This window comes from Heptranchias perlo, unplaced genomic scaffold (genome assembly GCF_035084215.1).
Source record: "Heptranchias perlo isolate sHepPer1 unplaced genomic scaffold, sHepPer1.hap1 HAP1_SCAFFOLD_134, whole genome shotgun sequence".
Classification (NCBI taxonomy): Eukaryota; Metazoa; Chordata; class Chondrichthyes; order Hexanchiformes; family Hexanchidae; genus Heptranchias; species Heptranchias perlo.
The window spans coordinates 252,448-275,635 of NW_027138580.1; the positions used below are offsets into that span (position 1 = coordinate 252,448).

At 50.9% G+C, this 23,188-nt stretch overlaps 1 pseudogene; it reads right to left on the minus strand.

The window, feature by feature from the left end:
* LOC137308621 (zinc finger protein 585A-like) overlaps nucleotides 1-23,188 on the minus strand; it is a 52,705-nt pseudogene that overhangs the window by 23,644 nt on the left and 5,873 nt on the right.

Sequence of the window (23,188 nt, forward strand, 5' to 3'; positions counted from 1 at the left end):
GTGTGTCTCACTCTCCCCTTGTTACTGTCAGTGCACTGACTGGTGTCTCTCACTCTCCCCTCGTAACTGTCAGTACACGAACTGGTGTCTCTCACTCTACCTTTGTTACTGTCAGGACACGAACTGGTGTCTCTCACTCTCCCCTTGTTACTGTCAGTGCACTGACTGGTGTCTCTCACTCTCCCCGTGTTACTGTCAGGACACTGACTGGTGTCTCTCTCTCTCTCTCTCCCCTTGTTACTGTCAGTACACTGACTGGTGTCTCTCTCTCACACCTTGTTACTGTCAGTACACTGACTGGTGTCTCTCTCTCTCTCTCTCCCCTTGTTACTCTCAGTACACTGAATGGTGTCTTTCTCTCCCCCCTTGTTACTGTCAGTACACTGACTGGTGTCTCTCTCTCTCTCCCCTTGTTACTGTCCGTACACTGAGCAGTGTCTCTCTCTCTCTCCCCTTGTTACTGTCAGCACACTGACTGGTGTCTCTCACTCTCCCCTCGTTACTGTCAGTGCACTGACTGGTGTCTCTCACTCTCCCCTTGTTACTGTCAGTGCACTGACTGGTGTCTCTCTCTCTCCCCTTGTTACTGTCAGTACACTGACTGGTGTCTCTCACTCTCCCCTTGAAACTGTCAGTACACTGACTGGTGTCTCTCTCTCTCCCCTTGTGACTCTCAGGACACTGACTGGTGTCTCTCTCTCTCCCCTTGCTACTCTCAGTTGACTGACTGCTGTCTCTCTCTCTCCCCTTGTTACTGTCAGGACACTGACTGGTGTCTCTCTCTCTCCCCGAGTTACTCTCAGCACACTGACTGGTGTCTCTCACTCTCCCCTGGTTACTCTCAGTACACTGACTGGTGTCTCTCACTCTCCCCTTGTTATTCTCAGTACACTGACTGGTGTCTCTCTCTCTCCCCTTGTTACTGTCAGGACACTGACTGGTGTCTCTCTCTCGCTCCTGGTTACTGTCAGAACACTGACTGGTGTCTCTCACTCTCCCCATGTTACTGTCAGGACACTGACTGGTGTCTATCTCTCACCCCTTGTTACTGTCAGTACACTGACTGGTGTCTCTCTCTCACCCCTTGTTACTATCAGTACACTGACTGGTATCTCTCCCTCTCCCCTTGTTACTGTCAGTACAATGACTGGTGTCTCTCTCTCTCCCCTTGTTACTGTCAGTACACTGACTGGTGTCTCTCCCTCTCCCCTTGTTACTGTCAGTACAATGACTGGTGTCTCTCTCTCTCCCCTTGTTCCTCTCAGGACACTGACTGGTGTCTCTCTCTCTCTCCCCTTGTTACTGTCCTTACACTGAGCAGTGTCTCTCTCACTCTCCCCTTGTTATTCTCAGCACACTGACTGGTGTCTCTCTCTCTCCCCTTGTTACTCTCAGTACACTGACTGGTGTCTCTCTCTCTCCCCTTGTTGCTCTGAGTACAGTGACTGGTATCTCTCACTCTCCCCTTGTTACTGTCAGTACAATGACTGGTGTCTCTCTCTCTCCCCTTGTTACTGTCAGCACACTGACTGGTGTCTCTCACTCTCCCCTAGTAACTGTCAGTGCACTGACTGGTGTCTCTCTCTCTCCCCTTGTGACTGTCAGCACAATGACTGGTGTCTCTCACTCTCCCCTAGTAACTGTCAGTGCACTGACTGGTGTCTCTCTCTCACCCCTTGTTACTGTCAGTACACTGACTGGTGTCTCTCACTCTCCCCTTGTTACTCTGAGTACAGTGACTGGTATCTCTCACTCTCCCCTTGTTACTGTCAGTACACTGACTGGTGTCTCTCACTCTCCCCTTGTTACTGTCAGTACACTGACTGGTGTCTCTCTCTCTCTCCCCTTGTGACACTCAGTACCCTGACTGGTGTCTCTCTCTCTCCCCTTGTTACTGCAAGCACACTGACTGGTGTCTCTCACTCTCCCCTTGTTACTGTCAGTACACTAACTGGTGTCTCTCACTCTCCCCTTGTTACTGTCAGGACACTGACTGGTGTCTCTCTCTCTCCCCTTGTGACACTCAGCACACTGACTGGGGTCTCTCACTCTCCCCATGTTGCTGTCAGGACACTGACTGGTGTCTCTCTCTCACCCCTTGTTCCTCTCACTACATTGACCAGTGTCACTCTCTCTCTCCCCTTGTTACTGACAGTGCACTGACTGGTGTCTCTCACTCTCCCCTTGTCAATGTCAGTACACTGACTGGTGTCTCTCTCTCTCACCCCTTGTTACTCTCAGTACACTGACTGGTGTCTCTCACTCGCTCCTTGTTACTGTCAGTACACTGAGTGGTGTCTCTCACTCTCCCCTTGTTACTCTGAGTGCACTGACTGTTATCTCTCACTCTCCCCTTGTGACTGTCAGCACACTGACTGGTGTCTCTCTCTGTCCCCGAGTAACTGTCAGCACACTGACTGGTGTCTCTCTCTCTCCCCTTGTTACTGACAGTGCACTGACTGGTGTCTCTCACTCTCCCCTTGTCAATGTCAGTACACTGACTGGTGTCTCTCTCTCTCACCCCTTGTTACTCTCAGTACACTGACTGGTGTCTCTCACTCGCTCCTTGTTACTGTCAGTACACTGAGTGGTGTCTCTCACTCTCCCCTTGTTACTCTGAGTGCACTGACTGTTATCTCTCACTCTCCCCTTGTGACTGTCAGCACACTGACTGGTGTCTCTCTCTGTCCCCGAGTAACTGTCAGCACACTGACTGGTGTCTCTCACTCTCCCCTTGTTACTGTCAGTGCACTGACCGGTGTCTCTCACTCTCCCCTTGTTACTGTCAGTGCACTGACTGGTGTCTCTCTCTCACCCCTTGTTACTATCAGTACACTGACTGGTATCTCTCCCTCTCCCCTTGTTACTGTCAGTACAATGACTGGTGTCTCTCTCTCTCCCCTTGTTACTGTCAGTACACTGACTGGTGTCTCTCCCTCTCCCCTTGTTACTGTCAGTACAATGACTGGTGTCTCTCTCTCTCCCCTTGTTCCTCTCAGGACACTGACTGGTGTCTCTCTCTCTCTCCCCTTGTTATTCTCAGCACACTGACTGGTGTCTCTCTCTCTCCCCTTGTTACTCTCAGTACACTGACTGGTGTCTCTCTCTCTCCCCTTGTTGCTCTGAGTGCAGTGACTGGTATCTCTCACTCTCCCCTTGTTACTGTCAGTACACTGACTGGTGTGTCTCTCTCTCCCCTTGTGACACTCAGTACCCTGACTGGTGTCTCTCTCTCTCCCCTTGTTACTGTAAGCACACTGACTGGTGTCTCTCACTCTCCCCTTGTTACTGTCAGTACACTAACTGGTGTCTCTCACTCTCCCCTTGTTACTGTCAGTACACTGACTGGTGTCTCTCTCTCTCCCCTTGTGACACTCAGCACACTGACTGGGGTCTCTCACTCTCCCCATGTTGCTGTCAGGACACTGACTGGTGTCTCTCTCTCACCCCTTGTTACTCTCAGTACACTGAGCAGTGTCTCTCTCTCTCCCCTTGTTACTGTCAGTACACTGACTGGTGTCTCTCACTCTCCGCTTGTTACTCTCAGTGCACTGACTGGTGTCTCTCTCACTCTCCCCTTGTTACTGTCAGTGCACTGACTGGTGTCTCTCACTCTCCCCTTGTCAATGTCAGTACACTGACTGGTGTCTCTCTCTCTCACCCCTTGTTACTCTCAGTACACTGACTGTTGTCTCTCTCTCACCCCTTGTTCCTCTCAGTACACTGACTGGTGTCTCTCACTCGCTCCTTGTTACTGTCAGTACACTGAGTGGTGTCTCTCACTCTCCCCTTGTTACTCTGAGTGCACTGACTGTTATCTCTCACTCTCCCCTTGTTACTGTCAGCACACTGACTGGTGTCTCTCTCTCTCCCCAAGTAACTGTCAGCACACTGAGTGGTGTCTCTCACTCTCCCCTTGTTACTCTGAGTGCACTGACTGTTATCTCTCACTCTCCCCTTGTTACTGTCAGCACACTGACTGGTGTCTCTCTCTCTCCCCGAGTAACTGTCAGCACACTGACTGGTGTCTCTCTCTCTCCCCTTGTTACTGTCAGCACACTGACTGGTGTCTCTCACTCTCCCCTAGTAACTGTCAGTGCACTGACTGGTGTCTCTCTCTCACCCCTTGTTACTGTCAGTACACTGACTGGTGTCTCTCACTCTCCCCTTGTTACTCTGAGTACAGTGACTGGTATCTCTCACTCTCCCCTTGTTACTGTCAGTACACTGACTGGTGTCTCTCACTCTCCCCTTGTTACTGTCAGTACACTGACTGGTGTCTCTCTCTCTCCCCTTGTGACACTCAGTACCCTGACTGGTGTCTCTCTTTCTCCCCTTGTTACTGTAAGCACACTGACTGGTGTCTCTCACTCTCCCCTTGTTACTGTCAGGACACTAACTGGTGTCTCTCACTCTCCCCTTGTTACTGTCAGTACACTGACTGGTGTCTCTCACTCTCCCCTTGTTACTGTCAGTACACTGACTGGTGTCTCTCTCTCTCCCCTTGTGACACTCAGCACACTGACTGGTGTCTCTCACTCTCCCCATGTTACTGTCAGGACACTGACTGGTGTCTCTCTCTCACCCCTTGTTACTCTCAGTACACTGAGCAGTGTCTCTCTCTCACCCCTTGTTACTGTCAGGACACTGACTGGTGTCTCTCTCTCTCCCCTTGTTACTGTCAGTACACTGACTGGTGTCTCTCACTCTCCGCTTGTTACTCTCAGTACATTGACCAGTGTCACTCTCTCTCTCCCCTTGTTACTGTCAGTACGCTGACTGGTGTCTCTCTCTCACCCCGTGTTACTGTCAGGAAACTGACTGGTGTCTCTCACTCTCCCCTTGTTATTCTCAGTGCACTGACTGGTGTCTCTCTCTCACCCCTTGTTACTGTCAGTACAATGACTGGTGTCTCTCTCTCTCCACTTGTTACTGTCAGTACACTGACTGGTGTCTCTCACTCTCCCCTTGTCAATGTCAGTACACTGACTGGTGTCTCTCACTCTCCCCTTGTTCCTCTCAGTACACTGACTGGTGTCTCTCACTCGCTCCTTGTTACTGTCAGTACACTGACTGGTGTCTCTCACTCTCCCCTTGTTATTCTCAGTACACTGACTGGTGTCTCTCTCTCTCCCCTTGTTACTGTCAGCACACTGACTGGTGTCTCTCACTCTCCCCTTGTCACTGTCAATACGCGAACTGGTGTCTCTCACTCTACCTTTGTTACTGTCAGTACACTGACTGGTGTCTCTCACTCTCCCCTTGTTACTGTCAGTACACTGATTGGTGTCTCTCTCTCTCTCACCCCTTGTTACTGTCAGTACACTGACTGGTGTCTCTCACTCTCCCCTTGTTACTGTCAGTACACTGACTGGTGTCTCTCTCTCTCTCCCCTTGTTACTCTCAGTACACTGACTGTTGTCTCTCTCTCACCCCTTGTTCCTCTCAGTACACTGACTGGTGTCTCTCACTCGCTCCTTGTTACTGTCAGTACACTGAGTGGTGTCTCTCACTCTCCCCTTGTCACTGTAAGCACACTGACTGGTGTCTCTCTCTCTCTCCCCTTGTTACTCTCAGTACACTGACTGTTGTCTCTCTCTCACCCCTTGTTCCTCTCAGTACACTGACTGGTGTCTCTCTCTCTCCCCTTGTTACTGTCAGTACACTGACTGGTGTCTCTCACTCTCCCCATGTTACTGTCAGGACACTGACTGGTGTCTCTCTCTCTCTCTCTCCCCTTGTTCCTCTCAGGACACTGACTGGTGTCTCTCTCTCGCTCCTGGTTACTGTCAGCACACTGACTGGTGTCTCTCACTCTCCCCATGTTACTGTCAGGACACTGACTGGTGTCTCTCACTCTCCCCATGTTACTGTCAGGACACTGACTGGTGTCTCTCACTCTCCCTTTGTTACTGTCAGGACACTAACTGGTGTCTCTCACTCTCCCCTTGTTACTGTCAGTACACTGACTGGTGTCTCTCTCTCAACCCTTGTTACTGTCAGGACACTGACTGGTATCTCTCCCTCTCCCCTTGTTACTGTCAGTACAATGACTGGTGTCTCTCTCTCTCCCCTTGTTTCTGTCAGTACACTGACTGGTGTCTTTCACTCTCCCCTTGTTACTCTCGGTACACTGACTGGTCTCTCTCTCCCTCCCCATGTTACTGTCAGTGCACTGACTGGTGTCTCTCACTCTCCCCTTGTTACTGTCAGTACACTGACTGGTGTCTCTCACTCTCCCCTTGTTCCTGTCAGTCCACTGACTGGTGTCTCTCTCTCTCTCCCCTTGTTACTGTCAGTCCACTGACTGGTGTCTCTCACTCTCCCCTTGTTACTGTCAGTACACTGACTGGTGTCTCTCACTCTCCCCTTGTTACTGTCAGTGCACTGACTGGTGTCTCTCTCTCTCCCCTTGTTCCTGTCAGTACACTGACTGGTGTCTCTCTCTCTCCCCTTGTTGCTGTCAGTACACTGACTGGTGTCTCTCACTCACTTCCGTGTTACTGTCAGTACACTGACTGGTGTCTCTCACTCTCTGATTGTTACTGTCAGTGCACTGACTGGTGTCTCTCACTCTCCCCTTGTTACTGTCAGTACACTGACTGGTGTCTCTCACTCTCCCCTTGTTACTGTCAGTGCACTGACTGGTGTCTCTCTCTCTCCCCTTGTTACTGTCAGTACACTGACTGGTGTCTCTCTCTCTCCCCTTGTTGCTGTCAGTAAACTGACTGGTGTCTCTCTCTCTCCCCTTGTTACTGTCAGTGCACTGACTGGTGTCTCTCACTCTCCCCTTGTTACTGTCAGTACACTGACTGGTGTCTCTCACTCTCCCCTTGTTACTGTCAGTACACTGACTGGTGTCTCTCTCTCTCTCTCTCTCACCCCTTGTTACTGTCAGTACACTGACTGGTGTCTCTCTCCCTCCCCTTGTTACTGTCAGCACAGTGACTGGTGTCTCTCACTCTCCCCTTGTTACTGTCAGTACACTGACTGGTGTCTCTCTCTCTCTCTCTCACCCCTTGTTACTGTCAGCACACTGACTGGTGTCTCTCTCTCACCCCTTGTTACTCTCAGGACACTGACTGGTGTCTCTCTCTCTCCCATTGTTCCTCTCAGTACACTGACTGGTGTCTCTCTCTCTCCCCTTGTTACTCTGAGTACACTGACTGGTATCTCTCACTCTCCCTTTGTTACTGTCAGGACACGAACTGGTGTCTCTCTCTCTCCCCTTGTTACTGTCAGCAGACTGACTGGTGTCTCTCACTCTCCCCTTGTTGCTGTCAGTGCACTGACTGGTGTCTCTCACTCTCCCCTTGTCACTGTCAATACGCGAACTGGTGTCTCTCACTCTACCTTTGTTACTGTCAGTACACTGACTGGTGTCTCTCACTCTCCCCTTGTTACTGTCAGTACACTGATTGGTGTCTCTCTCTCTCTCACCCCTTGTTACTGTCAGTACACTGACTGGTGTCTCTCACTCTCCCCTTGTTACTGTCAGTACACTGACTGGTGTCTCTCTCTCTCTCCCCTTGTTACTCTCAGTACACTGACTGTTGTCTCTCTCTCACCCCTTGTTCCTCTCAGTACACTGACTGGTGTCTCTCACTCGCTCCTTGTTACTGTCAGTACACTGAGTGGTGTCTCTCACTCTCCCCTTGTCACTGTAAGCACACTGACTGGTGTCTCTCTCTCTCTCCCCTTGTTACTCTCAGTACACTGACTGTTGTCTCTCTCTCACCCCTTGTTCCTCTCAGTACACTGACTGGTGTCTCTCTCTCTCCCCTTGTTACTGTCAGTACACTGACTGGTGTCTCTCACTCTCCCCATGTTACTGTCAGGACACTGACTGGTGTCTCTCTCTCTCTCTCTCCCCTTGTTCCTCTCAGGACACTGACTGGTGTCTCTCTCTCGCTCCTGGTTACTGTCAGCACACTGACTGGTGTCTCTCACTCTCCCCATGTTACTGTCAGGACACTGACTGGTGTCTCTCACTCTCCCCATGTTACTGTCAGGACACTGACTGGTGTCTCTCACTCTCCCTTTGTTACTGTCAGGACACTAACTGGTGTCTCTCACTCTCCCCTTGTTACTGTCAGTACACTGACTGGTGTCTCTCTCTCAACCCTTGTTACTGTCAGGACACTGACTGGTATCTCTCCCTCTCCCCTTGTTACTGTCAGTACAATGACTGGTGTCTCTCTCTCTCCCCTTGTTTCTGTCAGTACACTGACTGGTGTCTTTCACTCTCCCCTTGTTACTCTCGGTACACTGACTGGTCTCTCTCTCCCTCCCCATGTTACTGTCAGTGCACTGACTGGTGTCTCTCACTCTCCCCTTGTTACTGTCAGTACACTGACTGGTGTCTCTCACTCTCCCCTTGTTCCTGTCAGTCCACTGACTGGTGTCTCTCTCTCTCTCCCCTTGTTACTGTCAGTCCACTGACTGGTGTCTCTCACTCTCCCCTTGTTACTGTCAGTACACTGACTGGTGTCTCTCACTCTCCCCTTGTTACTGTCAGTGCACTGACTGGTGTCTCTCTCTCTCCCCTTGTTCCTGTCAGTACACTGACTGGTGTCTCTCTCTCTCCCCTTGTTGCTGTCAGTACACTGACTGGTGTCTCTCACTCACTTCCGTGTTACTGTCAGTACACTGACTGGTGTCTCTCACTCTCTGATTGTTACTGTCAGTGCACTGACTGGTGTCTCTCACTCTCCCCTTGTTACTGTCAGTACACTGACTGGTGTCTCTCACTCTCCCCTTGTTACTGTCAGTGCACTGACTGGTGTCTCTCTCTCTCCCCTTGTTACTGTCAGTACACTGACTGGTGTCTCTCTCTCTCCCCTTGTTGCTGTCAGTAAACTGACTGGTGTCTCTCTCTCTCCCCTTGTTACTGTCAGTGCACTGACTGGTGTCTCTCACTCTCAACTTGTTACTGTCAGTACACTGACTGGGGTCTCTCACTCTCCCCTTGTTACTGTCAGTACACTGACTGGTGTCTCTCTCTCTCTCTCTCTCACCCCTTGTTACTGTCAGTACACTGACTGGTGTCTCTCTCCCTCCCCTTGTTACTGTCAGCACAGTGACTGGTGTCTCTCACTCTCCCCTTGTTACTGTCAGTACACTGACTGGTGTCTCTCTCTCTCTCTCTCACCCCTTGTTACTGTCAGCACACTGACTGGTGTCTCTCTCTCACCCCTTGTTACTCTCAGGACACTGACTGGTGTCTCTCTCTCTCCCATTGTTCCTCTCAGTACACTGACTGGTGTCTCTCTCTCTCCCCTTGTTACTCTGAGTACACTGACTGGTATCTCTCACTCTCCCTTTGTTACTGTCAGGACACGAACTGGTGTCTCTCTCTCTCCCCTTGTTACTGTCAGCAGACTGACTGGTGTCTCTCACTCTCCCCTTGTTGCTGTCAGTGCACTGACTGGTGTCTCTCACTCTCCCCTTGTCACTGTCAATACGCGAACTGGTGTCTCTCACTCTACCTTTGTTACTGTCAGTACACTGACTGGTGTCTCTCACTCTCCCCTTGTTACTGTCAGTACACTGATTGGTGTCTCTCTCTCTCTCACCCCTTGTTACTGTCAGTACACTGACTGGTGTCTCTCACTCTCCCCTTGTTACTGTCAGTACACTGACTGGTGTCTCTCTCTCTCTCCCCTTGTTACTCTCAGTACACTGACTGTTGTCTCTCTCTCACCCCTTGTTCCTCTCAGTACACTGACTGGTGTCTCTCACTCGCTCCTTGTTACTGTCAGTACACTGAGTGGTGTCTCTCACTCTCCCCTTGTCACTGTAAGCACACTGACTGGTGTCTCTCTCTCTCTCCCCTTGTTACTCTCAGTACACTGACTGTTGTCTCTCTCTCACCCCTTGTTCCTCTCAGTACACTGACTGGTGTCTCTCTCTCTCCCCTTGTTACTGTCAGTACACTGACTGGTGTCTCTCACTCTCCCCATGTTACTGTCAGGACACTGACTGGTGTCTCTCTCTCTCTCTCTCCCCTTGTTCCTCTCAGGACACTGACTGGTGTCTCTCTCTCGCTCCTGGTTACTGTCAGCACACTGACTGGTGTCTCTCACTCTCCCCATGTTACTGTCAGGACACTGACTGGTGTCTCTCACTCTCCCCATGTTACTGTCAGGACACTGACTGGTGTCTCTCACTCTCCCTTTGTTACTGTCAGGACACTAACTGGTGTCTCTCACTCTCCCCTTGTTACTGTCAGTACACTGACTGGTGTCTCTCTCTCAACCCTTGTTACTGTCAGGACACTGACTGGTATCTCTCCCTCTCCCCTTGTTACTGTCAGTACAATGACTGGTGTCTCTCTCTCTCCCCTTGTTTCTGTCAGTACACTGACTGGTGTCTTTCACTCTCCCCTTGTTACTCTCGGTACACTGACTGGTCTCTCTCTCCCTCCCCATGTTACTGTCAGTGCACTGACTGGTGTCTCTCACTCTCCCCTTGTTACTGTCAGTACACTGACTGGTGTCTCTCACTCTCCCCTTGTTCCTGTCAGTCCACTGACTGGTGTCTCTCTCTCTCTCCCCTTGTTACTGTCAGTCCACTGACTGGTGTCTCTCACTCTCCCCTTGTTACTGTCAGTACACTGACTGGTGTCTCTCACTCTCCCCTTGTTACTGTCAGTGCACTGACTGGTGTCTCTCTCTCTCCCCTTGTTCCTGTCAGTACACTGACTGGTGTCTCTCTCTCTCCCCTTGTTGCTGTCAGTACACTGACTGGTGTCTCTCACTCACTTCCGTGTTACTGTCAGTACACTGACTGGTGTCTCTCACTCTCTGATTGTTACTGTCAGTGCACTGACTGGTGTCTCTCACTCTCCCCTTGTTACTGTCAGTACACTGACTGGTGTCTCTCACTCTCCCCTTGTTACTGTCAGTGCACTGACTGGTGTCTCTCTCTCTCCCCTTGTTACTGTCAGTACACTGACTGGTGTCTCTCTCTCTCCCCTTGTTGCTGTCAGTAAACTGACTGGTGTCTCTCTCTCTCCCCTTGTTACTGTCAGTGCACTGACTGGTGTCTCTCACTCTCCCCTTGTTACTGTCAGTACACTGACTGGTGTCTCTCACTCTCCCCTTGTTACTGTCAGTACACTGACTGGTGTCTCTCTCTCTCTCTCTCTCACCCCTTGTTACTGTCAGTACACTGACTGGTGTCTCTCTCCCTCCCCTTGTTACTGTCAGCACAGTGACTGGTGTCTCTCACTCTCCCCTTGTTACTGTCAGTACACTGACTGGTGTCTCTCTCTCTCTCTCTCACCCCTTGTTACTGTCAGCACACTGACTGGTGTCTCTCTCTCACCCCTTGTTACTCTCAGGACACTGACTGGTGTCTCTCTCTCTCCCATTGTTCCTCTCAGTACACTGACTGGTGTCTCTCTCTCTCCCCTTGTTACTCTGAGTACACTGACTGGTATCTCTCACTCTCCCTTTGTTACTGTCAGGACACGAACTGGTGTCTCTCTCTCTCCCCTTGTTACTGTCAGCAGACTGACTGGTGTCTCTCACTCTCCCCTTGTTGCTGTCAGTGCACTGACTGGTGTCTCTCTCTCTCCCCTTCTCACTGTCAGTACACTGACTGGTGTCTCTCAATCTCCCCTTGTTACTGTCAGTACACTATCTGGTGTCTCTCACTCTCCACTTGTAACTGTCAGGACACTGACTGGTGTCTCTCACTCTCCCCTTGTTACTGTCAGTACACTGACTGGTGTCTCTCACTCTCCCCTTGTTACTGTCAGGACACTGACTGGTGTCTCTCACTCTCCCCTTGTTAGTGTCAGCACACTGACTGGTGTCTCTCAATCTCCCCTTGTTACTGTCAGTGCACTATCTGGTGTCTCTCACTCTCCACTTGTTACTGTCAGTACACTGACTGGTGTCTATCACTCTCCCCTTGTTACTCTCGGTACACTGACTGGTGTCTCTCTCTCTCCCCATGTTACTGTCAGTGCACTGACTGGTGTCTCTCTCTCTCCCCTTGTTACTGTCAGTACACTGACTGGTGTCTCTCTCTCTCCCCATGTTACTGTCAGTGCACTGACTGGTGTCTCTCACTCTCCCCTTGTTACTGTCAGTACACTGACTGGTGTCTCTCTCTCTCCCCTTGTTACTGTCAGTACACTGACTGGTGTCTCTCACTCTCCCCTTGTAACTGTCAGTACACTGACTGGTGTCTCTCACTCTCCCCTTCTCACTGTCAGTACACTGACTGGTGTCTCTCAATCTCCCCTTGTTACTGTCAGTACACTATCTGGTGACTCTCACTCTCCCCATGTTACTGTCAGGACACTGACTGGTGTCTCTCTTTCTCCCCTTGTTACTGTCACTACACTGACTGGTGACTCACTCTCCCACCTTGTTACTCTCAGTAAACTGACTGGTGTGTCTCTCTCTCTCTCCCCTTGTTACTGTCAGCACACTGACTGCTGTCTCTCACTCTCCCCATGTTACTGTCAGTGCACTGACTCGTGTCTCTCTCTCTCCCCTTGTTACTGTCAGTACACTGACTGGTGTCTCTCACTCTCCCCGTGTTACTGTCACAACACTGACTGGTGTCTCTCTCTCTCCCCTTGTTTCTCTCAGTGCACTGACTGGTGTCTCTCTCTCTCTCCCCTTGTTACTGACAATACACTGAGCAGTGTCTCTCTCTCTTCCCTTGTTTCTGTCAGTACGCTGACTTGTATCTCTCACTCTCCCCTTGTTACTGTCAGTGCACTGACTGGTGTCTCTCTCTCTTCCCTTGTTACTGTCAGTACACGAACTGGTGTCTCTCACTCTCCCCTTGTTACTGTCAGTGCACTGACTGGTATCTCTCTCTCTCTCACCCCTTGTTCCTGTCAGTGCACTGACTCGTGTCTCTCACTCTCCCCTTGTTACTGTCAGTACACTGACTGGTGTCTCTCTCTCTTCCCTTGTTACTGTCAGTACACTAACTGGTGTCTCTCACTCTCCCCTTGTTACTGTCAGTACACTGACTGGTGTCTCTCACTCTCCCCTTGTTATTCTCAGTACACTGACTGGTGTCTCTCTCTCTCCCCTTGTTACTCTCAGTACACTGACTGGTGTCTCTCTCTCTCCCCTTGTCACTCTGAGCACAGTGACTGGTATCTCTCACTCTCCCCTTGTTACTGTCAGTGCACTGACTGGTGTCTCTCTCTCTCCCCTTGTTACTGTCAGGACACTGACTGGTGTCTCTCACTCTCCCCTTGAAACTGTCAGTGCACTAACTGGTGTCTCTCACTCTCCCCTTGTCACTGTCAATCCGCGAACTGGTGTCTCTCACTCTACCTTTGTTACTGTCAGTACACTAACTGGTGTCTCTCACTCTCCCCTTGTTACTGTCAGTACACTGACTGGTGTCTCTCACTCTCCCCTTGTTACTGTCAGTACACTGACTGGTGTCTCTCTCTCACCCCTTGTTACTGTCAGTACACCGACTGGTGTCTCTCACTCTCCCCTTGTTGCTGTCAGTGCAATGACTGGTGTCTCTCTCTCTCCCCTTGTTACTGTCAGTACACTGACTGGTGTCTCTCACTCTCCCCTTGTCAATGTCAGTACACTGACTGGTGTCTCTCTCTCTCACCCCTTGTTACTCTCAGTACACTGACTGTTGTCTCTCTCTCACCCCTTGTTCCTCTCAGTACACTGACTGGTGTCTCTCACTCTCCCCTTGAAACTGTCAGTACACTGACTGGTGTCTCTCACTCTCCCATTGTTATTCTCAGTACACTGACTGGTGTCGCTCTCTCTCCCCTTGTCACTCTGAGCACAGTGACTGGTATCTCTCACTCCCCCCTTGTTACTGTCAGCACACTGACTGGTGTCTCTCACTCTCCCCTTGAAACTGTCAGTACACTGACTGGTGTCTCTCTCTCTCTCACCCCTTGTTACTGTCAGTACACTGACTGGTGTCTCTCACTCTCCCCTTGTCACTGTCAGTACACTAACTGGTGTCTCTCACTCTCCCCTTGTTACTGTCAGTACACTGACTGGTGTCTCTCACTCTCCCCTTGTAACTGTCAGTACACTGACTGGTGTCTCTCTCTCTCCTTGTTACTCTCAGTACACTGACTAGTCTCTCTCTCTCTCCCCGAGTTACTCTCAGCACACTGACTGGTGTCTCTCACTCTCCCCTTGTTACTCTCAGGACACTGACTGGTGTCTCTCACTCTCCCCTTGTTACTCTCAGTACACTGAGTGGTGTCTCTCACTCTCCCCTTGTTATTCTCAGTACACTGACTGGTGTCTCTCACTCTCCCCATGTTGCTGTCAGGACACTGACTGGTGTCTCTCTCTCTCTCCCCTTGTTCCTCTCAGGACACTGACTGGTGTCTCTCTCTCGCTCCTGGTTACTGTCAGGACACTGACTGTTGTCTCTCACTCTCCCTTTGTTACTGTCAGGACACTAACTGGTGTCTCTCACTCTCCCCTTGTTACTGTCAGTGCACTGACTGGTGTCTCTCTCTCACCCCTTGTTACTGTCAGTACACTGACTGGTATCTCTCCCTCTCCCCTTGTTACTGTCAGTACAATGACTGGTGTCTCTCTCTCTCCCCTTGTTTCTGTCAGTACGCTGACTGGTGTCTTTCACTCTCCCCTTGTTACTCTCGGTACACTGACTGGTGTCTCTCACTCTCCCCATGTTACTGTCAGTGCACTGACTGGTGTCTCTCTCTCTCCCCTTGTTCCTGTCAGGACACTGACTGGTCTCTCTCTCTCTCCCCATGTTACTGTCAGTGCACTGACTGGTGTCTCTCACTCTCCCCTCGTGACTGTCAGTGCACTGACTGGTGTCTCGCTCTCTCTCCTTGTTACTGTCAGTACACTGACTGGTGTCTCTCTCTCTCCCCTTGTTACTGTTAGTACACTGACTGGTGTCTCTCTCTCTCTCCCCTTGTTACTGTCAGTACACTGACTGGTGTCTCTCACTCACTTCCGTGTGACTGTCAGGACACTGACTGGTGTCTCTCACTCTCCCCTTGTTACTGTCAGTACACTGACTGGTGTCTCTCACTCTCCCCTTGTTACTGTCAGTGCACTGACTGGTGTCTCACTCTCCCCTTGTTACTGTCAGTACACTGACTGGTGTCTCTCACTCTCCCCTTGTTACTGTCAGTACACTGACTGGTGTCTCTCTCTCTCTCCCCTTGTTACTGTCAGTACACTGACTGGTGTCTCTCACTCACTTCCGTGTTACTGTCAGCACACTGACTGGTGTCTCTCACTCTCCCCTTGTTACTGTCAGTACACTGACTGGTGTCTCTCTCTCTCTCTCTCACCCCTTGTTACTGTCAGTACACTGACTGGTGTCTCTCTCTCTCCCCTTGTCACTGTCAGCACACTGACTGGTGTCTCTCACTCTCCCCTTGTTACTGTCAGTACACTGACTGGTGTCTCTCTCTCTCCCCTTGTTACTCTCAGTACACTGACTGGTGTCTCTCTCTCTCCCATTGTTCCTCTCAGTCCACTGACTGGTGTCTCTCTCTCTCCCCTTGTTACTCTGAGTACACTGACTGGTATCTCTCACTCTCCCTTTGTTACTGTCAGGACACGAACTGGTGTCTCTCTCTCTCCCCTTGTTACTGTCAGCACACTGACTGGTGTCTCTCACTCTCCCCTTGTTGCTGTCAGTGCACTGACTGGTGTCTCTCTCTCTCCCCTTGTTACTGTCAGTGCACTGACTGGTGTCTCTCTCTCTCTCCCCTTCTCACTGTCAGTACACTGACTGGTGTCTCTCAATCTCCCCTTGTTACTGTCAGTACACTATCTGGTGTCTCTCACTCTCCACTTGTAACTGTCAGGACACTGACTGGTGTGTCTCTCTCTCTCCCCTTGTTGCTGTCCGTACACTGACTGGTGTCTCTCTCTCTCCCCATGTTACAGTCAGTGCAGTGACTGGTGTCTCTCTCTCTCCCCTTGTTACTGTCAGTACACTGACTGGTGTCTCTCACTCTCCCCTTCTCACTGTCAGTACACTGACTGGTGTCTCTCAATCTCCCCTTGTAACTGTCAGCACACTGACTGGTGTCTCTCTCTCTCCCCTTGTTACTGTCACGACACTGACTGGTGTCTCTCTCTCTCCCCTTGTTACTGTCAGTACACTGACTGGTGTCTCTCACTCTCCGCTTGTAACTGTCAGTACACTGACTGGTGTCTCTCTCTCTCCCCTTCTTACAGTCAGTGCACTGACTGATGTCTCTCACTCTCCCCTTGTTACTGTCAGGACACTGACTGGTGTCTCTCTCTCTCCCCTTGTTACTGTCAGTACACTGACTGGTGTCTCTCACTCTCCCCTTCTCACTGTCAGTACACTGACTGGTGTCTCTCAATCTCCCCTTGTAACTGTCAGTACACTGACTGGTGTCTCTCTCTCTCCCCTTGTTACTCTCAGTACACTGACTGGTGTCTCTCTCTCTCTCTCTCCCCTTGTTACTGTCAGCACACTGACTGCTGTCTCTCACTCTCCCCGTGTTACTGTCACAACACTGACTGGTGTCTCTCTCTCTCCCCTTGTTTCTCTCAGCACACTGACTGGTGTCTCTCTCTCTCTCCCCTTGTTACTGACAATACACTGACTGGTGTCTCTCTCTCTTCCCTTGTTACTGTCAGGACACTAACTGGTGTCTCCCACTCTCCCCTTGTTACTGTCAGTGCACTGACTGGTGTCTCTCTCTCTCTCACCCCTTGTTCCTGTCAGTACACTGACTCGTGTCTCTCACTCTCCCCTTGTAACTGTCAGTGCACTTACTGGTGTCTCTCTCTCTCCCCTTCTTACTGTCAGTGCACCGACTGGTGTCTCTCTCTCTCTCCCCTTCTCACTGTCAGTACACTGACTGGTGTCTCTCAATCTCCCCTTGTTACTGTCAGTGCACTGACTGGTGTCTATCACTCTCCCCTTGTTACTCTCGGTACACTGACTGGTGTCTCTCTCTCTCCCCGTGTTACTGTCAGTACAGTGACTGGTGTCTCTCTCTCTCCCCGTGTTACTGTCAGTACACTGACTGGTGTCTCTCTCTCTCTCTCTCCCCATCTTACTGTCAGCACACTGACTGGTGTGTCTCTCTCTCTCCCCTTGTTACTGTCAATACACTGACTGGTGTCTCTCAATCTCCCCTTGTTACTGTCAGTACACTATCTGGTGTCTCTCACTCTCCCCTTGTTACTGTAAGTACACTGACTGGTGTCTCTCTCTCTCCCCGTGTTACTGTCAGCACACTGACTGGTGTCTTTCACTCTCCCCTTGTTACTCTCGGTACACTGACTGGTGTCTCTCACTCTCCCCATCTTACTGTCAGCACACTGACTGGTGTGTCTCTCTCTCTCCCCTTGTTACTGTCCGTACACTGACTGGTGTCTCTCTCTCTCCCCATGTTACTGTCAGTGCACTGACTGGTGTCTCTCTCTCTCCCCTTGTTCCTGTCAGGACACTGACTGGTCTCTCTCTCTCTCCCCATGTTACTGTCAGTGCACTGACTGGTGTCTCTCACTCTCCCCTTGTTCCTGTCAGTACACTGACTGGTGTCTCGCTCTCTCTCCTTGTTACTGTCAGTGCACTGACTGGTGTCTCTCTCTCTCCCCTTGTTACTGTCAGTACACTGACTGGTGTCTCTCTCTCTCCCCTTGTTACTGTCAGTACACTGACTGGTGTCTCTCTCTCTCCCCTTGTTGCTGTCAGTACACTGACTGGTGTCTCTCTCTCTCCCCTTGTTGCTGTCAGTACACTGACTGGTGTCTCTCACTCTCTCTCTCTCCCCTTGTTACTGTCAGTACACTGACTGGTGTCTCTCTCTCTCCCCTTGTTACTGTCAGTACACTGACTGGTGTCTCTCACTCTCCCCTTGTTACTGTCAGTACACTGACTGGTGTCTCTCTCACTCTCCCCTTGTTACTGTCAGTACACTGACTGGTGTCTCTCACTCTCTCTCTCTCCCCTTGTTACTGTCAGTGCACTGACTGGTGTCTCTCTCACTCTCCCCTTGTTACTGTCAGTACACTGACTGGTGTCTCTCTCTCTCCCCTTGTTGCTGTCAGTAAACTGACTGGTGTCTCTCTCTCTCTCTCTCACCCCTTGTTGCTGTCAGTACACTGACTGGTGTCTCCCACTCTCCCCTTGTTACTGTCAGTACACTGACTGGTGTCTCTCTCTCTCCCCTTGTTACTCTGAGTGCACTGACTGGTATCTCTCACTCTCCCTTTGTTACTGTCAGGACACGAACTGGTGTCTCTCTCTCTCCCCTTGTTGCTGTCAGTGCACTGACTGGTGTCTCTCTCTCTCCCCTTGTTACTGTCAGTGCACTGACTGGTGTCTCTCTCTCTCCCCCTTCTCACTGTCAGTACACTGACTGGTGTCTCTCAATCTCCCCTTGTTACTGTCAGTGCACTATCTGGTGTCTCTCACTCTCCACTTGTAACTGTCAGGACACTGACTGGTGTCTCTCACTCTCCCCTTGTTACTGTCAGTACACTGACTGGTGTCTCTCTCTCTCTCCCCTTGTTACTGTCCATACACTGAGCAGGGTCTCTCTCTCGCCCCTTGTTCCTGTCAGTACACTGACTGGTGTCTCTCTCTCTCCCCTTGTTGCTGTCAGTACACCGACTGGTGTCTCTCTCACTCTCCCCTTGTTACTGTCAGTACACTGACTGGTGTCTCTCTCTCTCTCCCCTTGTTACTGTCCATACACTGAGCAGGGTCTCTCTCTCTCCCCTTGTTACTGTCAGTACACTGACTGGTGTCTCTCACTCTCCCCTTGTTGCTGTCAGTACACTGACTGGTGTCTCTCACTCTCTCTCTCTCCCCTTGTTACTGTCAGTACACTGACTGGTGTCTCTCTCACTCTCCCCTTGTTACTGTCAGCACACTGACTGGTCTCTCTCTCTCCCCTTGTTCCTGTCAGTACACTGACTGGTGTCTCTCACTCTCCCCTTGTTGCTGTCAGTATACTGACTGGTGTCTCTCACTCTCTCTCTCTCCCCTTGTTACTGTCAGTACACTGACTGGTGTCTCTCTCTCTCCCCTTGTTACTGTCAGTACACTGACTGGTGTCTCTCTATCTCCCCTTGTTGCTGTCAGTACACTGACTGGTGTCTCTCACTCTCTCTCTCTCCCCTTGTTACTGTCAGTACACTATCTGGTGTCTCTCACTCTCCACTTGTTACTGTCAGTACACTGACTGGTGTCTATCACTCTCCCCTTGTTACTCTCGGTACACTGACTGGTGTCTCTCTCTCTCCCCATGTTACTGTCAGTGCACTGACTGGTGTCTCTCTCTCTCCCCTTGTTACTGTCAGCACACTGACTGGTGTCTCTCTCTCTCCCCATGTTACTGTCAGTGCACTGACTGGTGTCTCTCACTCTCCCCTTGTTACCGTCAGTGCACTGACTGGTGTCTCTCTCTCTCCCCTTGTTACTGTCAGTACACTGACTGGTGTCTCTCACTCTCCCCTTGTAACTGTCAGTACACTGACTGGTGTCTCTTTCTCTCCCCTTCTTGCAGTCAGTGCACTGACTGATGTCTCTCACTCTCCCCTTGTTACTGTCAGGACACTGACTGGTGTCTCTCACTCTCCCCTTGTAACTGTCAGTACACTGACTGGTGTCTCTCACTCTCCCCTTCTCACTGTCAGTACACTGACTGGTGTCTCTCACTCTCCCCTTGTAACTGTCAGTACACTGACTGGTGTCTCTCACTCTCCCCTTCTCACTGTCAGTACACTGACTGGTGTCTCTCAATCTCCCCTTGTTACTGTCAGTACACTATCTGGTGTCTCTCACTCTCCCCATGTTACTGTCAGTACACTGACTGGTGTCTCTCTCTCTCCCCTTGTTACTGTCACTACACTGACTGGTGACTCTCTCTCCCACCTTGTTACTCTCAGTACACTGACTGGTGTCTCTCTCTCTCTCTCCCCTTGTTACTGTCAGCACACTGACTGCTGTCTCTCACTCTCCCCATGTTACTGTCAGTGCACTGACTGGTGTCTCCCTCTCTCCCCTTGTTACTGTCAGTACACTGACTGGTGTCTCTCACTCTCCCCGTGTTACTGTCACAACACTGACTGGTGTCTCTCTCTCTCCCCTTGTTTCTCTCAGTGCACTGACTGGTGTCTCTCTCTCTCTCCCCTTGTTACTGACAATACACTGAGCAGTGTCTCTCTCTCTTCCCTTGTTTCTGTCAGTACACTGACTTGTATCTCTCACTCTCCCCTTGTTACTGTCAGTACACTGACTGGTGTCTCTCTCTCTTCCCTTGTTACTGTCAGTGCACTAACTGGTGTCTCTCACTCTCCCCTTGTTACTGTCAGTGCACTGACTGGTGTCTCTCTCTCTCTCACCCCTTGTTCCTGTCAGTACACTGACTCGTGTCTCTCACTCTCCCCTTGTTCCTGTCAGTACACTGACTGGTGTCTCTCTCTCTCCCCTTGTTACTGTCAATACACTGACTGGTGTCTCTCAATCTCCCCTTGTTACTGTCAGTACACTGACTGGTGTCTCTCTCTCTCCCCTTGTTACTGTCAATACACTGACTGGTGTCTCTCACTCTCCACTTGTTACTGTCAGTGCACTGACTGGTGTCTATCACTCTCCCCTTGTTACTCTCGGTGCACTGACTGGTGTCTCTCTCTCTCCCCGTGTTACTGTCAGTACACTGACTGGTGTCTCTCTCTCTCCCGTTGTTACTGTCAGTACACTGACTGGTGTCTCTCTCTCTCCCCATGTTACTGTCAGTGCACTGACTGGTGTCTCTCACTCTCCCCTTGTTACCGTCAGTGCACTGACTGGTGTCTCTCTCTCTCCCCTTGTTACTGTCAGTACACTGACTGGTGTCTCTCACTCTCCCCTTGTAACTGTCAGTACACTGACTGGTGTCTCTTTCTCTCCCCTTCTTACAGTCAGTGCACTGACTGATGTCTCTCACTCTCCCCTTGTTACTGTCAGGACACTGACTGGTGTCTCTCACTCTCCCCTTGTAACTGTCAGTACACTGACTGGTGTCTCTCACTCTCCCCTTCTCACTGTCAGTACACTGACTGGTGTCTCTCACTCTCCCCTTGTAACTGTCAGTACACTGACTGGTGTCTCTCACTCTCCCCTTCTCACTGTCAGTACACTGACTGGTGTCTCTCAATCTCCCCTTGTTACTGTCAGTACACTATCTGGTGTCTCTCACTCTCCCCATGTTACTGTCAGTACACTGACTGGTGTCTCTCTCTCTCCCCTTGTTACTGTCACTACACTGACTGGTGACTCTCTCTCCCACCTTGTTACTCTCAGTACACTGACTGGTGTCTCTCTCTCTCTCTCCCCTTGTTACTGTCAGCACACTGACTGCTGTCTCTCACTCTCCCCATGTTACTGTCAGTGCACTGACTGGTGTCTCCCTCTCTCCCCTTGTTACTGTCAGTACACTGACTGGTGTCTCTCACTCTCCCCGTGTTACTGTCACAACACTGACTGGTGTCTCTCTCTCTCCCCTTGTTTCTCTCAGTGCACTGACTGGTGTCTCTCTCTCTCTCCCCTTGTTACTGACAATACACTGAGCAGTGTCTCTCTCTCTTCCCTTGTTTCTGTCAGTACACTGACTTGTATCTCTCACTCTCCCCTTGTTACTGTCAGTACACTGACTGGTGTCTCTCTCTCTTCCCTTGTTACTGTCAGTGCACTAACTGGTGTCTCTCACTCTCCCCTTGTTACTGTCAGTGCACTGACTGGTGTCTCTCTCTCTCTCACCCCTTGTTCCTGTCAGTACACTGACTCGTGTCTCTCACTCTCCCCTTGTTCCTGTCAGTACACTGACTGGTGTCTCTCTCTCTCCCCTTGTTACTGTCAATACACTGACTGGTGTCTCTCAATCTCCCCTTGTTACTGTCAGTACACTGACTGGTGTCTCTCTCTCTCCCCTTGTTACTGTCAATACACTGACTGGTGTCTCTCACTCTCCACTTGTTACTGTCAGTGCACTGACTGGTGTCTATCACTCTCCCCTTGTTACTCTCGGTGCACTGACTGGTGTCTCTCTCTCTCCCCGTGTTACTGTCAGTACACTGACTGGTGTCTCTCTCTCTCCCGTTGTTACTGTCAGTACACTGACTGGTGTCTCTCACTCTCCCGTTGTTACTGTCAGTACACTGACTGGTGTCTCTCAATCTCCCGTTGTTACTGTCAGTACACTGACTGGTGTCTCTCTCTCTCTCTCTCCCCATCTTACTGTCAGCACACTGACTGGTGTGTCTCTCTCTCTCCCCTTGTTACTGTCAGTACACTGACTGGTGTCTCTCTCTCTCTCCCCTTGTTACTGTCAGTACACTGACTGGTGTCTCTCACTCTCCCCTTGTTCCTGTCAGTACACTGACTGGTGTCTCTCTCTCTCCCCTTGTTACTGTCAGTAACTTGCCACTGATCAGCCCAAGCCTGGATGTTGTCCAGGTCTTGCTGCATGCGGGCTCGGACAGCTTCATTATCTGAGGGGTTGGGAATAGAACTGAACACTGTGCAATCATCAGCGAACATCCCCATTTCTGACCTTATGATGGAGGGAAGGTCATTGATGAAGCAGCTGAAGATGGTTGGGCCGAGGACACTGCCCTGAGGAACTCCTGCAGCAATGCCCTGGGACTGAGATGATTGGCCTCAAACAACCACTACCATCTTATTTTGTGCTCGGTATGACTCCAGCCACTGGAGAGTTTTCCCCCTGATTCCCATTGACTTCAATTTTACGAGGGCTCCTTGGTGCCACACTCGGTCAAATGCTGCCTTGATGTCAAGGGCAGTCACTCTCACCTCACCTCTGGAATTCAGCTCTTTTGTCCATGTTTAAATCGAGGCTGTAATGAGGTCTGGGGCCGAGTGGTCCTGGCGGAACCCAAACTGAGCATCGGTGAGCAGGTTATTGGTGAGTAAGTGCCGCTTGATAGCACTGTCGACGACACCTCCCATCACTTTGCTGATGATTGAGAGTAGGCTGACAGAACGGTGATTGGCCGGATTGGATTTGTCCTGCTTTTTGTGGACGGGACATACCTGGGCAATTTTCCACATTGTCGGGTGGATGCCAGTGTTGTAGATGTACTGGAACAGCTTGGCTAGAGGCGCAGCTAGTTCTGGAGCACAAGGCTTCAGCACTGCAGCCGGGATGTTGTCGGGGCCCATAGCCTTTGCTGTA